The sequence below is a fragment of the Palaemon carinicauda genome, chromosome 2 (assembly GCF_036898095.1).
Source record: "Palaemon carinicauda isolate YSFRI2023 chromosome 2, ASM3689809v2, whole genome shotgun sequence".
NCBI classification, from domain to species: Eukaryota; Metazoa; Arthropoda; class Malacostraca; order Decapoda; family Palaemonidae; genus Palaemon; species Palaemon carinicauda.
Genome location: NC_090726.1, coordinates 77,115,795 through 77,133,294, shown reverse-complemented (window position 1 = coordinate 77,133,294; position 17,500 = coordinate 77,115,795).

Below are 17,500 nucleotides of genomic sequence, written 5' to 3'. Positions count from 1 at the left end.
AGCTTAGTTGATGTCGGACAGTGGTCCAGTGCTGATATATGTATGATATGTTCCATGAATAAAGTGCTCTAAGTACTGAAGTGTTTTTGCTGAATTCCTGGAACAGGATCTAGGACATCTGGCAAGGCCGTTTTCTGCAGACTATATGAATAAAGTATGATTATTCTATGATTATTCAGGTAATGTAAGAGTTAATAATTTGCATATAACCTAACAACCTTGTCCTAGGGCTGCCTAGGTTAAGGCGACACAAGATAGATCGACAAGGATAACGAATTTGTGACAATGGCCTCGGGATATTGAGTGTAGCCAAAAAAATGGATTGCGACTGGACTACAATAGAAAGCAGAAATTCTAAAAGTAGGATAAGGGAACTAGGGAAAAGTGATAGTTCGGAGGGAGAAATTGAATACTATGCTGGAAGTAGAGTAGGTTGGGTGGACAATATAAAAAGGCTAACAACTACAAAGGGTGTTCCTCTTGCAAAATTGACAGCAAAGAGCACCTTAGTTAAACATGTAGTAAATCATATGGATGAAGATGGGAAAATCAATAGGTTTGAACCTAAAATACAAGGTAAGGTAAAAATCATGCAATTTTTAGATAAAGAAGGAAAATCAGTGAGACAAATTAGGAACCCAATTTGCTCAGAGAAATGTGGTGGACTATAAAACCAATGAAACTAAAAAAACATCTATTAGCAGTTTTAAATGAAAAGGAAGACGTAAATGATTTCCTAACATTAACACCTTTTGATCCTCAAAAGGGCACATATAGGGTACAGTGTTGTGATGCGCCAAAAGTGAGTCAAAGGCGAGATGAATGTAACCGAGTCATTTTCCTGAAGACGAGCGAAACCCTTTGGTCCCCCCAACGGTTATTGAGAGAGCTGAAAAAGCTTTGCAATATGGGTGGCTGGCGACGGCGAGTACTGCTGCAAAAATGTATGTTTTGAGGGCGTTATACGCTATAGGGGTGTCTCTTTGTTCACAAAGCCAGTTGGAGATTTCCAGGAAGGTGTCCTCGGGTATCGTCGCGAGAACATAATCTGCTTTGGTGGTTGAGCGAGTCATACCCTTAATACGGAATTGGACTTCTGCGTGCTGAAACCAAGCAAACGCCTCTTCACTGGCCAGCGACGAAAGTTTGAATGATGCGGCGCCAACTTCCATGGAGTCCGGCATAGTAAGAGTGAGGGAGGGAAGGCGGGAGGAGCGAGTCGCACTCCGGGGTCACCAATGTGATGTCAGCAACGAGAAACTTCGAATTAAATTTGCCATTTTCAAACGATAATGTGAGGTTCTCGTAACCGTAGGTGGGTGTCGCAGATCCGTTGGCAGCTACCAGACGGACATCGGCAGACTTGGACAGACTACATCGTGTCCTCAAGAGTTCCCTTGGCAAAAGAGAACGACAAGCACCCATGTCTAACAAAAATCGCACGCCTGTTCCTGCATCATGCTGCATCATGTAAAAAGAAAAAATTTGAAACACGGGAGGCCACCATCACAAACGACGGCCTACTTAATGGTTTTTTGGTCACTGACAGTGTCGACAGCCCATAGGACACACCAAGAAAGTAGGGATACTGGGACCACTCTATGAGGAAATAGATGAGGAGTAAATTAAGGTATGTTTGGAAGATCAGTATATCAAGGTGAGCAAAATAGTAAGGATGTGGAAAGGTAAGAGAGAGGAAGGATAAGGAGATTACATTCGAATGGAATAAGATGCCATAGGAAATAAAATTTAGAAACAAAATACTGAAGTTATACCGTTTATACAAAAGGTCCTTCAGTCTTTCAAATATCAGAGATTTGGTCACCATGAAGACGGATATAAATCTAAAATAAATAAAAGTGTAAAATGCGGATGAAACCATATGGCCAAAGAATGCATTAAAGGCCTTGAAAAGGACCAACTGAAGTGCACAAATTACTTAGGGGAGCATGTCGCTAGTTATAGAGCTTGGAAAACAGCCAGAGAAGCAAAAAGAATAGAGATAGTTAAAACATTTGAAAATGTACCTTATGACCAAGCTAAAGTCAAATATAATCCGTGGAACAGGGAGAATGTAAGGGATAATGAAAAATGAGATCAGATAAGTAATAAAACGGCAGAAACAGGGAGGAAGAGTGACATGCTAAGTTCAAACCTTGGTACTAAACAAATGAGAGCTGAAACTTTTGAGAAATTATGTTGGAAAGGGATCAAATAAAAACGAATGATAAAAACTGTCAAACTGAGGGGAAGGGAACTGAACACAAAGAAAGTTCTAATACTGTATTAAAAATGGACCAGAAAGATATAGTAGAATCATGCAGATTCATCTGTGTTGTACAAAGAATTCTGGCTAATAAGGAACCTCTGATAGTTATTCAATATTAATGGATGAAAACATTAAAAGGGAAATGCTAGAACGTTTGGTATAAATGTTAACGACGGGGAATTGGAAAATCTTAGAATGGATTTAAGCGTAAGGGGAAAACCTTCAGCAAATAAAAATGGATATTATTATGTCAAAATTATGTATAATCCAATGGAATGCGAGGGGGGGAGGGATTGCAACATTCTGTCTGAGTTAGAAGTTATGTTATACAGCATCAAACCACATGATTGCTGTGTATGTGAAATGTTTTTGAAAGGAGATCAACAGGTTTCAAGGAAAGACAGAGTAGGTCAAAGAATGGGGCTTGTAATTATCCTTATTAAACGTGACGTTTGATATTTATTGAGAAACACCACAGAATACCCAAATAGTAACATGGAAGCTCAACACATCAAGGTCAAACTCAATATAGGTAATTTAGATATAATAAATACATAAAACCCTAATGACAGACCGAATTTGCGTATTGCATAGAGAAAATGGGGAAAGTTTTATAAGTGTAAGGGATTTTAATGGTCACCACTCCTTACGGGAACCCGATATTGCCGAACATAAGATCAACAATGGTTGAAAAAAGATAGGGAAAGTATTTAATGAAAATGACAATTTAGTACTAATTACGCCAAGGGGACTACCCACAAGCCTCAATCCTATTGCAGGGAAATTTTCAACGAAAGATTCATATTTTAGTTCATCCACAATAGCAAATCATTTTAATATCAAAGACCCAGCTAACAGGGGTAGCGATCACGAACCAATTTTAACATTCAGTGACTTGGAAACTGAACAAACTGTGTTTTGGAAAAGAAAGAGGTGGGTAATGGAAGATGTTAAGTGGCAATAGTGGATTAATTTTATTGACAAAATAGAAATTGCAAATACATTGGAACTGGAAGGTGAAATACAAGACTTCAGCAATAGCATTGTACCAACCGTGTGTCACACAATTGTACATAATTTTTTTGTATATATTATGCTTGTATCTGCGCTCTTCCCTCGCACTAAAAAGAACCTGAATGATCATGTTTCCGGTTTTGTTCTGTAACATTGTCTGTCTCCCGAACATGTTATGTCCTGTTGCCTTGAGGTTTTGTATAAAGGAGAGTGTTCCTTAATAAACAACTCAGTTGATTGCATCCTGCCTTTGAGTTCACAACCCTCTCTCGGCCCGTTACATTGGTGACCCAGGAAGTCGACTCGCTCCCACCGCCTTCCACCCCCACCCCCTCGCCCCTTCATCGTTGGTACTATGGCGGACTCTACGGCAGTTGGTGCTGCAGCCGCTCCTTTCAAACTTTCATCGTTTGCCAGCGTAGAGGCGTTTGCTTGGTTTCAGCACGCAGAAGTCCAGTTTCGTATCAGGGGCGTGACTCGCTCAACCACCAAAGCGGATTATGTTCTCGCGGCGATACCCGAGGACACCTTCCCAGAAATATCCGACTGGCTTTGTGAACAAGGAGACACCCCAATAGCGTATGACGCCCTCAAAACATACCTTCTGCAGCAGTACTCGCCGTCGCCAGCCGCCCGTATAGCAAAGCTTTTTCAGCTCTCACAACAACCGTTGGGGGACCAAAGGGCTTCGCTTGCCCTCAGGGAAATGACCAGTATCACTCGCCTTCAACCTGCCGCAGACAGCTCTCCTCGTGAGGTGAACCTACTTCGTGCCCTTTGGATATGCCGTTTACCTGAACCTGTACGCGCTGCCATACCCGATGTCGATAGTTTACCCATAAAGTACTTGATGACCAAAGCCGACGCCCTTATGGACAGCCACTTCAAGACCTCCATCAACGCCTCCACCCCTGACGACGAGGATGCCTATTCAACGTCACCCGAAGCTGACATGAATGCCGTAGGACATACACGCCTACCCCGTGACGTACCGAAGTGGCGACAAAGCCGCCCACCACCCACCAATCGCTCGCGCCCCAACGAACGACTTCTACAGCCACTTACTACCTCCCATCTGCCGCAGTTTTGCTACTACCACTTCAGATTCGGGGCAACCGTGAAGAAATGTGCCAAGGATTGTCAGTGGCCAAAAAACGTGTAAGTAGGCCATCGCTTGTGGCGGTGGCCTCCCATGTTTCTAATCTTTTCTTTTTACAGGATGCAGGAACAGGCGTGCAATTTTTGGTAGACACGGGTGCTTGTCGTTCTCTTTTGCCAAGGAAACTCTTCAAGGCACGACGTAGTCTGTCTACATCTGCCGACATCCGCTTGGTAGCAGCCAACGGATCTGCGATACCCACCTACGGTTACAAGAACCTCACATCATCGTTCAGAAACGGTAAATTCATTTGGAAGTTTCTCGTTGCTGACGTCACAATGCCAATCCTCGGTGCGGATTTCCTCTCTCATTTCCACCTTCTGGTCGATGTCGCCCACCGACGATTGGTCAACGCAGACTCGTACTTGTCGACACCTCTTCAACCCGCCCCCTCTAACCTCGCTCTCCACATCAGCGCACCCACGGATGCCTACGCCCAACTTCTCACGTCGTACCCGGAAGTTTTCCGTCCAGAACTTCGCCAAACACCCACGGTTCCTGCCAAGCACGGTATTTATCACCATATCAAGACGACGGGACCCCCAGTCTTCGCAAAATTCAGACGTCTGGCACCGGAATGATTGGCAGCCGCCAAAAATACGTTCGCCGAAATGGAGGAAATGGGCCTTTGTCAAAAGGCCTCAAGCCCATGGTCGTCACCCTTACACATCGTTCTGAAGAAAGACGGCTCCCTCCGTCCGTGCGGGGATTACAGGCGCCTGAACATACAAACAGAACCGGATAACTACCCCCTCCCAAACATTGCCAACGTGACCTCCTACCTGCACAAAGCGAAGGTTTTCTCTACGCTCGACCTCCTGAAGGGGTATCATCAGGTGCCTATGAACCCAGAAGACATCCCCAAGACCGCCATCACCGCTCGGTTTGGTACATACACCTTCAATTACTCCTGTTTTGGCCTTCGTAATGCTGGGGCAACGTTTCAACGTCTCATGGATGGCATCTTAGGGGACCTCCCTTTCTGTGTATGTTATGTGGACGACATACATGTGTTCTCCTCCTCAAAAGAGGAACACCTCCGTCACCTGCGCATTGTGCTCGACCGCCTGCAACAAAATGGCCTTGTAGTCCGGTACGACAAGTGTACCTTTGGCGCCAACGAAGTGTCGTTCTTAGGGCACCGTATCACTCCTGAAGGAGTCCATCCCCTCCCTGAGAAGGTAGCAGCCGTTCAGAACTTCCTCACGCCCTCGACCGTCAAAGCTCTGCAGGAATTCTTGGGCATGATCAACTATTATCACCGTTTTCTGCCAGCCATTGCCACCACTCTTGCTCCCCTCTACACCTCCTTCAAGGGCAAGCCAAAGGACCTGAACTGGGGTCCCTTTCAAGAAGCAACCTTCTGCAATGCAAAGAAGGCCCTATCAACTGCTGCGGCTCTCACTTTTCCTATCCCACACGCCCCTCTCCTTCTCTCCACTGATGCCAGCGACGTCGCTATTGGTGCAGTACTCGAGCAGGTGGTCAAAGGTTCACCCCGCCCATTGGCCTTCTTCAGCAGAAAACTGTCCAAGGCAGAATCGGGTTATTCTACCTTCGATCGAAAATTGCTGGCGGTGCACTTGGCTGTCCGTCACTTTCGCCATTTCTTAGAAGGTACGTCCTTCGTCATTCGCACAGACCACATGCCTCTGGTGCACGCCTTCACTCGACAGTCTGACGCCTGGTCCGCCCGTCAACGCCGACATCTCTCCGCCGTGGCTGAATACAATTGCACCCTCCAATACGTCCCTGGGAAAATGAATCCCGTTGCCGATGCCCTGTCAAGAAACACGTTGGCTGCCGTTCAACTGGGATTGGATTACAACGCCCTGACAAGCCCAACGACAGGATCCAGAGTATCAAGCTTGTAGGACATCCTGCACGTCCCTCCGTTGGGAAGACTTTCCCCTCGAAGACTCCAACACCACCCTCCTCTGTGACGTCAGTACTGGTAGACCGCTACCTTGGAGTCCTGCTCCCATGCGCCGACAGGTGTTTGATTTCATTCACGGCCTTTCACATCCCTCGTGCCGTTCTACTGCACAGCTGCTGAAGGCAAAGTTCATTTGGCACGGCATTTCTAAGGATGCTAAGGATTAGGTCCGCGCCTGTACTTCTTGCCAAACTTCCAAAAGTACATCGACACACGGATTCAGGAGTGGGCACCTTTCCTCAACCTCAGCGTCGTTTCGCACACATTCACGTCGACGTTGTAGGCCCCCTACCCACATCACAAGGACATCGTTACCTGTTTACCGTCATCGACCGCTCCACTCGTTGGCCTGAAGCCATTCCCATGGAAACTGCAACGTCCGCCTCATGTACATCTGCCTTACTCTCTGGATGGATTTCAAGATTCGGTATCCCTGAGCATATTACTTCTGACAGGGGAACCACTTTCACCTCTCAATTGTGGACGTCATTAGCGAATCTCCTGGGCATCACCCTACATCAGACAACGGCCTACAACCCTGCTGCCAATGGAATGGTTGAACGTTTTCTTCGCACCCTCAAAGCAGCTTTGATGTCCCGCTGCAAGGATTGCAACTGGTTTACTCAGCTTCCCTGGGTCCTCCTGGGACTAAGGACCACTCCTAAAGACGCCCTCGACGTCTCGGCAGCCGAAATGGTGTATGGCGACCCGTTGGTCGTCCCTGCCGAATTTTTTCCTTCTACAACCTCCTCCGACGATCTCCAGCGCATACGTCACGTCGTGGGAAAATTTACTCCGTGCCGCCAGACTTACAAGCCCCCAGCGAAGCATCACATACCAACGGACTTGCACTCTTCAACGCGCGTCTTCCTGCGCAACGACACTAGCAAGCCACCACTAACGCCCCCTTACACGGGCCCCTTCCTTGTGATCCGACGCATTCCGAAAGCATTCCTACTAAACATTCGTGGCAAAGAAGACTGGGTCTCCATTGATCGTCTAAAACCTGCTTATCTTCTGCCAGATGACCCACCTACAGTTCGCCTCTCTAGATCAGGGCGCTCTATTTAACATGTACAGTATGTCATTTTTAGGGGGGGAGCCATGTACCAACCGTGTGTCACACAATTGTACATAATTATTTTGTATATATTATGCTTGTATCTGCGCTCTTCCCTCGCACTAAAAAGAACCTGAATGATCATGTCTCCGGTTTTGCTCTGTAACATTGTGTGTCTCTTGAACATGTTATGTCCTGTTGCCTTGAGGTTTTGTATATAAAGGAGAGTGTTCCTTAGTAAACAACTCAGTTGATTGCATCCTGCCTTTGAGTTCACAACCCTCTCTCGGCTCGTCACAGCGTGATCAAATCTAGTGAAAAGAATATCCTGCAAACAAGTAAGACCACTTGTAATAAAATCGACTACCGCAAAAAAGAAGTAGTTGTAAAGAAATGTAATACAGTTAAAAAAGAAATGTGGCTAATTACAGAGGTAAAATGAATATGGATACACTTCAGAAAGAAGTTTGGAATACAATTATTAGAATTAAGGGAATTCCAGTTAGAGATCACCACCCACAAACTAATATGGAATACAAATTGATTTACGATCTGGTAAAAATGTCAGAATTGCTAACAGACTCCTTTGCAAAAAAAAATGTGTGATTCAACTGTCTTAGAGTCAGAGAGGGAAATGATTGAATGAGTTGAAATAGCAAAACTCTATAATGAATTTTAGGATTACAACAAAATATTCTCAATGGTTGAGCTAGAAGAGTGCATCAAAAATTTGCCAAATGAAAGTGCAACTGGGTTAGATAAAATTCACAACTAATTCATCAAGAATATGTCAAATGAGAAACGCCCAAAAGTATTAGGTTTTATTAATAAAAGCTGGAGAGTTACAAGTTATCTCAAGATGTGGGAACAGAATATGATTTGTCTAGTACTAAATCCTGAAAAACCCGAGGAACTACCAGAATCCTACAGACCAACAGCATTGTTATCTTGCTTTGTCAAATTAATGGGAAAGAATGGTTCACAAACGCCTATACTGGGTGTTGGAAAATAACAAACAACAAGGAAAAAAACGGGAGTGGAATCAGAAAAACTAGGAGTACAACAGATCAATTAGTTAGGCTTGAACATGTAATAATATCTTTAATAAACCTAAAGGTAACAGGTGTTTTTTCTACGATACAATAAACCGTACAGTTTTGATGTATAAACTCGCAGGAATAGCCACAAGGAGATTGTTAGCAAGACATGAATGTTTTTTTAAAGACAAGGAATATGTGGTAAATGTGGAAAATAAACATTCTAACCCCAGAAAAATTAGATCAAGGATTCCTATAGGCTCAGTCCTAAGTCCTACACTATTCAACATCATAATGAGTGACATAACAAATGTAGAACCAGCCCAAAGTTCAGAATTTGCAGATGATTCTTGCTTTTATGTAACGGCAGATAAAATTGAGATACCTTATCTTCAAATTCAGGATGCAATTGAAAGGTTTTTTGAATGGACCCAGAAATGGAGGCTAAGGATAAATACAAGTAAGACAAAGTTGATAAATCAAAAAAAAAAAAAAAAAAAGTGTCTTTCCCTGAATCAAAATTACAACAGTATAATTGAATGGGTACATAATTACAAATATCTAGTATTGGTATGGGACAGTCCAGGTCTTACTTGGACACATCACATCAACTAATTAAGAGCAACATGCTACCAGAGACTAAATTTATTGAAGGCGGTTCCTTCCAGCACCTGGGGAGCAGATAAGAAAACTTTGCCGATGTTTTACAAGGCTTACATTTTAAGCAAAATTGAATGTGGAGTTGAAGTCTATTTCTCAGCTGCTAGAAGTAACATGGAAAAATTGAAAAGAATACAAAATATCTCTTCACGAATAGCACTTGTAGGTAAAAGCCCATCACCTATTGCATCACTACAAGTAGAAAGTAACATGACACCAGTAAGAATAAAAATACAATACAAAAAGGTGCCTTACTATATGAAATTAAAACAGTTAAGTAAGAATCACCCAACTAGTCAGGAAGTTCAAAACCATAAAAGACTAGATTGTAGAGGATGACTAAGTAGAAAATGAAGTTAGGATGAAACTGGAAGAAAGGGCATTCCCTCTTGTAACCTCTTGGCAATGTATTGGGAAGTATCTTGGTATTAACCCAATGGATGCTATTGATAAGGAGGAACCTAATACTATTTTTCTATTCAAGAGCTCTGTAGAATGGAAGAGGAAAAGTATCCCAACAGCATAGACATATATATGGATGGATCCAAAAAAAGAAATTAATAGTGAGGACTGGTCCTCTGCAGCTGCCTATGTTATTCGCAGCCTTGACTTTTATTATAGTATTAGATTAAACGCAGCAATATCAATTCGAGATGCTGAATTGTTTGCTAGATTTGAAGCTCTGGAAGGGACAGGGGCCATTATATGTGCAAAGAGACGGTAATATTCCCGGTTTCATTGTCCACCATTTCAATAATAAAAGAAATAAGGATATAAAAATATTCAAAGCACGAGAGAACAATATACAGGAGATGCTAATCGAAATGAATAGCAATAACAATTATGTAAAACTACAGTAGATTCCTAGCCACAAGGGAATCCTGGGGGACGAATTGGCAGATGCAACTGGTAAACAAGGCCTAAACAGCCGCTCTACTATCAACGATATTAAAAAGAAAAATTATAGAAACCTGGCAAATGGAATGGCATGTCATTGAATAAAATAAGTGGTTCGGTACTTTTGAACCTTATATAGAAAATTAGGAGACAGCATATTGTAGAAATATGAAAATAGAAACATTAATGGGAAATTTGAAAATTGGACATGTTAGCGTAAATGCATATTTATATAAATTCAAGATGACAAATAAACCTCTATGCCTCACGTGCAATGTAGTGGAGGACATTTCACATGCAATGATAATACGTAAGAAATATAATCTGCAAAGAAAGGATCTAAAATTAAAATCAACGGTCTATTAAATTTCTTAGTCATGATCTTGATATTAATCTTTGGCACCGTCGTTCAATTAGTTCATTGTGCATGTTGCATAAGATTTTTCATAACTCTGACCATCCTTTACATTCAGATCCCCCTGGACAATTCTATCCTGTTCGCAATACTAGGCAGGCAGTTAATTCTAATAACAAGCCCTTCTCCATCATGAAGCTCATTACTACACAGTATTCTAGAAGTTTTATTCAAGCTGTTACCAAGTTGTGGAATGATCTTCCTAATCGGGTAGTTGAATCAGTAGAAGTTCAAAAGTTCAAAGTTTGAGCAAATGTTTTTATGTTGACCAGGCTGACATGCGTCTTTTTATAGTTTATGTATGACATATCTGTGTTTGACGTTGTTAATAGTTTACATAGGACATATCTGTTTTGATGTTGTTAATCTTTTTAGAATGATTTATTGTCAATTTTTTCTCATCATTTATTTATTTCCTTATTTCCTTTCGTCTCTGGGCTATTTTCCCTACTGGAGCCCTTGGGCTTATAGCATCTTGCTTTTTCAACTAGGGTTGTATCTTGGATAATAATAATAATAATAATAATAATAATAATAATAATAATAATAATAATAATAAAAACATGAAGAAAAAGATGTACAAATAGTGCATTTAATGCAAACCACAGGATGTTGTTTTAGATATAAATTAATGTAAATAGTTTTATATGTGAATGTTTTTAAAAATCTCATGAAATATTTGCACAATAGAAACAATGTCAATGAAGGAGGGAGCATATATATTGTTTGAATAAAAGGAATTAAGCTTCATGTGGGGGAGTGGAAATATCTTTCATACTAATAGACTAAGAATAAAAAAAAATCAACAGTATTTATTTTGTAAGATATTTACAGGGGAGTACAATTGCTCCAAAGATTCAGCCAGATCTCCTACTAAATTAGAAGAAGAAGAAGAAGAAGAAGAAGAAGAAGAAGAAGAAGAAGAAGAAGAAGAAGAAAAGGAGCGAAACTGTTGAATATTCTATCAAAATCCGTAACTTCGTTGCTAGAGCAGGATGCTATAATCCCAAGGGATCCAACAAAGAAAAATAGCCCATTGAGAAAAGGAAGCAAGGATATAAAAAACTGCAAGAGAAGTAAAAACAATTAAAATAAAACATTTCAAGATAATTAACAACATTACATTAGATGAATCATGTATAAATTATGAAAACTACATAAAAACAAGAGGAAGAGAAACCAGATAGAAAGAGTGTGCTGGAGTGCACTCTCAAGCAAGAGAACTTCAACCCAAGACAGTGGAAAGCCATAGTACAGAGAATATTGCACAACCCAAAGATATATTCAATTATGCAAGTTTCAATGCCCTGACTAATATTGCACCATTTCATAATTAAACCAACCTTCTAGTTAGTCAATCCATCGTTTTTTTTTCTTCTTCTTTTCCCTGCTTCTTTTGCAATCTCTAAGAACCTATTCTATATTTTTTGATATCCATCTATTGTCTGTCGTTCTCATTATGTGCCCTGCCATGTCCATTTCTTTTTCTATTATGTTTTAAATTTATCCTCTATTTTAGTTAGATATAGTATCAATGTTGTATTCTTTGTATCTCTTAGTATAATATATATATATATATATATATATATATATATATATATATATATATATATATATATATATATATATATATATATATATATATATATATATATATATATATATATATATATATATATATATATATATTATATATATATATATATATATATATATATATATATATATATATATATATAAATCATGAGCTTCATCTATCTATCTATCTATATACCAAGGCACTTCCCCCAATTTTGGGGGGTAGCCGACACCAACAATGAAACAAAACAAAAAGGGGACCTCTACTCTTTATGTTCCTTCAGCCTAATCAGGGACCCAACCGAGTTCAGCTGGTACTGCTAGGGTGCCACAGCCCAACCTCCCACAGTTCCACCACAGATGAAGCTTCATAATGCTGACTCCCCTACTGCTGCTACCTCCGCGGTCATCTAAGGCCCCGGAGGAAGCAGCAGGGCCTACTGGAACTGCGTCACAATCGCTCGCCATTCATTCCTATTTCTAGCACGCTCTCTTGCCTCTCTCACATCTATCCTCCTATCACCCAGAGCTTTCTTCACACCATCCATCCACCCAAACCTTGGCCTTCCTCTTGTACTTCTCCCATCAACTCTTGCATTCATCACCTTCTTTAGCAGACAACCATTTTCCATTTTCTCAACATGGCCAAACCACCTCAACACATTCATATCCACTCTAGCCGCTAACTCATTTCTTACACCCGTTCTCTCCCTCACCACTTCGTTCCTAACCCTATCTACTCGAGATACACCAGCCATACTCCTCAGACACTTCATCTCAAACACATTCAATTTCTGTCTCTCCATCACTTTCATTCCCCACGACTCCGATCCATACATCACAGTTGGTACAATCACTTTCTCATATAGAACTCTCTTTACATTCATGCCCAACCCTCTATTTTTTACTACTCCCTTAACTGCCCCCAACACTTTGCAACCTTCATTCACTCTCTGACGTACATCTGCTTCCACTCCACCATTTGCTGCAACAATAGACCCCAAGTACTTAAACTGATCCACCTCCTCAAGTAACTCTCCATTCAACATGACATTCAACCTTGCACCACCTTCCCTTCTCGTACATCTCATAACCTTACTCTTACCCACATTAACTCTCAACTTCCTTCTCTCACACACCCTTCCAAATTCTGTCACTAGTCGGTCAAGCTTCTCTTCTGTGTCTGCTACCAGTACAGTATCATCCGCAAACAACAACTGATTTACCTCCCATTCATGGTCATTCTCGCCTACCAGTTTTAATCCTCGTCCAAGCACTCGAGTATTCACCTCTCTCACCACTCCATCAACATACAAGTTAAACAACCACGGCGACATCACACATCCCTGTCTCAGCCCCACTCTCACCGGAAACCAATCACTCACTTCATTTCCTATTCTAACACATGCTTTACTACCTTTGTATAAACTTTTCACTGCTTGCAACAACCTTCCACCAACTCCATATAACCTCATCAAATCCCACATTGCTTCCCTATCAACTCTATCATATGCTTTCTCCAGATCCATAAACGCAACATACACCTCCTTACCTTTTGCTAAATATTTCTCGCATATCTGCCTAACTGTAAAAATCTGATTCATACAACCCCTACCTCTTCTAAAACCACCCTGTACTTCCAAGATTGCATTCTCTGTTTTATCCTTAATCCTATTAATCAGTACTCTACCATACACTTTTCCAACTACACTCAACAAACTAATACCTCTTGAATTACAACACTCATGCACATCTCCCTTACCCTTATATAGTGGTACAATACATGCACAAACCCAATCTACTGGTACCATTGACAACACAAAACACATATTAAACAATCTCACCAACCATTCAAGTACAGTCACACCCCCTTCCTTCAACATCTCAGCTTTCACACCGTCCATACCAGATGCTTTTCCTACTCTCGTTTCATCTAGTGCTCTCCTCACTTCCTCTATTGTTATCTCTCTCTCATTCTCACCTCCCATCACTGGCACCTCAACACCTGGAACAGCAATTATATCGGCCTCCCTATTATCCTCAACATTCAGCAAACTTTCAAAATATTCCGCCCACCTTTTCCTTGCCTCCTCTCCTTTTAACAACCTTCCATTTCCATCTTTCACTGTCTCTTCAATTCTTGCGCCAGCCTTCCTTACTCTCTTCACTTCTTTCCAAAACTTCTTCTTATTCTCTTCATATGACTGACCCAATCCCTGACCCCACCTCAGGTCAGCTGCCCTCTTTGCCTCACGTACCTTGCGCTTTACTTCCACCTTTTTCTCTCTATATTTTTCATACTTCTCTATACTATTACTCTGCAGCCATTCTTCAAAAGCCCTCTTTTTCTCTTCCACTTTCACCTTCACTCCTTCATTCCACCATTCACTGCCCTTCCTCATGCTGCCTCCAACAACCTTCTTGCCACATACATCACTTGCAATCCCAACAAAATTTTCTTTTACTAACTTCCATTCCTCCTCTAAATTACCAGTTTCTCTTACTCTCACCTCCTCATATGCCATTTTCAACCTTTCCTGATATTTACTTTTTACCCCCGGTTTCATTAGCTCTTCAATCCTCACTACCTCCCTTTTACATCCACCTACTCTATTCCCCCACTCTTTTGCTACAACTAATTTTCCTTCCACCAAAAAATGATCAGACATACCGTTAGCCATACCCCTAAACACGTGCACGTCTTTCAATCTTCCAAACATCCTTTTAGTCACCAACACATAATCCATTAATGCCCTTTCTACTACTCTTCCATTTGCCACTCTTACCCACGTATACTTATTCTTATCTTTCTTTTTAAAGAAGCTAGCACCTATTACCATCTCTTGTTCAACACACATGTCTACCAGTCTCTCACCACTCTCATTTTCACCTGGTACGCCATATTTACCAATGACACCTTCTACCTCTCCAGCGCCCACTCTAGCATTTAAGTCACCCATAACAACTACATAATTCCTTCTACCCAGTCCTTCTACACACCTAGTTAAATCATTCCAGAACTCATTCCGATCTTCTTCACTTTTCTCACTACCTGGCCAATCCGTATTATTATGACAAAGAAATACTTGATGTTTAAGTTTGCCTTTCTTTATGTCAAATAGTAGTGCATTTCAGAATCAAGGTCTGAGTTTCTTCATAAATATATGTACATTAACATTTCTTTCCTTTTGTTGGTGGCATGTTCATAACAGATTCAGGATGCAGACTGGATATTAGAAAGCTGTTCTTTTTTATCTAACCAGTGCACTCCTTTATCTTTTAACAAGTGAAATAACTTCATCGATAGTAGAAGAAAGGAGCTACAGTAGAGGATGGTTCCGAATTGAATAATAAGAGAGCGGGGAGAAAAAGGAGAATTAATTATTGCATGAGAAAAAAAGAGGAAAACCTACCCATAAAATGCTTTGCAACAATCACGAAAACTTCAACTTGTTCTGCTACATTAGAGTGATAGCTGAAAAGTTTCGGTTATTTGTTAAATGCTACCGAAATAGAAATGTAAGAATGTTTAGCTTTGGAAAAGGCTAACAGAGATTTTCATATATTTATAAGCTTAAATAACAGACTAAGAAGATTTCTTTAATTATATTTATTTAGCTTAATTAATAAATTAAAAAAGACTTTACTAAAATAAAAAGCTTAAGGGATCGCCAGAAAGAGACTTGGAAAATTGACTGAACACTCGAAACTAATTTAAAAAGAAAAAATAACGAGTAAAAGACAGGAAGCAAAAAATTGTTCAGCTGGGGAAAGACAATACCATACTGACCACGAGAAAAGAAACAATCCCACAAAAGAATTTTTTCTTACTTTTTTGGTAGATCGACGTAGGGAAAACTAGCGAAGTGCTGAATGTTCTTTTGTAGACATTAATGAATTGTTTTATGGCAATATATGAGATATATGTCAAGGGATTTGCAAGCTACCTGCGGTCGATGTTTACATTATCTGTGGTCATCAATTATTACTTGATTACATTAATATCCGATAATTAGTCTATGATTTTTTCCTTGTCTCTTAAAAAAAAAAAAAAAAAAAAAAAAAAAAAAAAAAAAAAAAAAAAAAACATCGTGATATTAAACTGTTCATATATGTACTACTTAGTTGTGCTTGAATCTTAAAAAAAATGGCTGAGCCATATTTCAGTTGCTGATATCTTGTAATTTCTCGCGTCCTCGGCGTAGAGGTTGATGTGGTATTGATTTTAGTAGGTTTCTTTGTGTGTGATTATTTCTTCTTTTTTTTTTTTTTTGTTTTTAAGGAAAAAAAAAGATAAGAAAATAAAAGCAGACCAATTACCTTGAAAGTTTCAGGAGTGCGGCACTAAGACACAATGGAGGACGCCATTAAGATTAGGATCTCAGAGGATCAATGTCAAGGTCACAGTGACCAAAAAGGTCAGAATTTATTTTTTACTATAACATTAAACCAGGACCAAAGTCTACATTTTTCGGTACACAAAATATAATTCTATTCATCAAAATAGCTAAAATGCATTGTTTTGGAAGATTTTTAGATTCAAAATTTAAGGGGGTCGAATTTTTAAGGTCACCGAATATCAGACGGCCCTCATTCAAACGAACGCAGATACACATTTGGGTAATTTTGCGGTCAGACAAAAAATCACATATGGATTTTAAATCAGCCACATGAACTTCAACCTTCAGTGATTTCTAAAGGTCATATTCAAAATCATCTGATTACAACAGTTCAGTTTCACACTTATTTTCTATTAACAGAGCAATGACCACTGTTTTTCGTAGAGGTTTAATAAAGTGTTTGTTATGACTAACACCGCTTGTCACATTTTTTTTTTTTTTTTTTTTACTTAGAATAGAAATCAACCCATCTTCACCATCGTAAGTCATTGATAAGTTTGTAACTTGGCATTTGATTGATGATAAATTTTGCACATTTAAACTAGTTTTTCATATTTCAAATAGGCCATATATATTAATACATTAAAGTCTGGATTCTCTTAACGACCTCGGGATCAGAGCCCCAAGCGAAATCACTCAAAGACCATAGTATTTGACCGGCAGGGTATTGAGCCCTTGTCCAGGATACTTGTATGACAGTGAACTTACCACTTAGCCATGAAGAAAGATGAAAGTCAATGACAATTCTTCTGTACATATACATATCGAATTAAGGTTTTTTGTACTTAGAATTGAAATCAACCCATCCTCACCATCTACAACAAATGTCTGAAAAAATACTCTATATTTACAGCTTGGAAAATCTTTATCAATATACTAATTCAGCAAATGGGAGAAGACCTGAAAAATGGCCGACTAACATGTATACTATCCTTAATAAAAAAATAATAGTAAAGATATTATTGGGATACAAAAAAAAATATAAATAAAAAAACCCCCGTAAACTTCAATTAACCAATAAAACAGACAGGCCGTATAAGTGGTTATTTAACAACTGACCACATCCATGTAATTA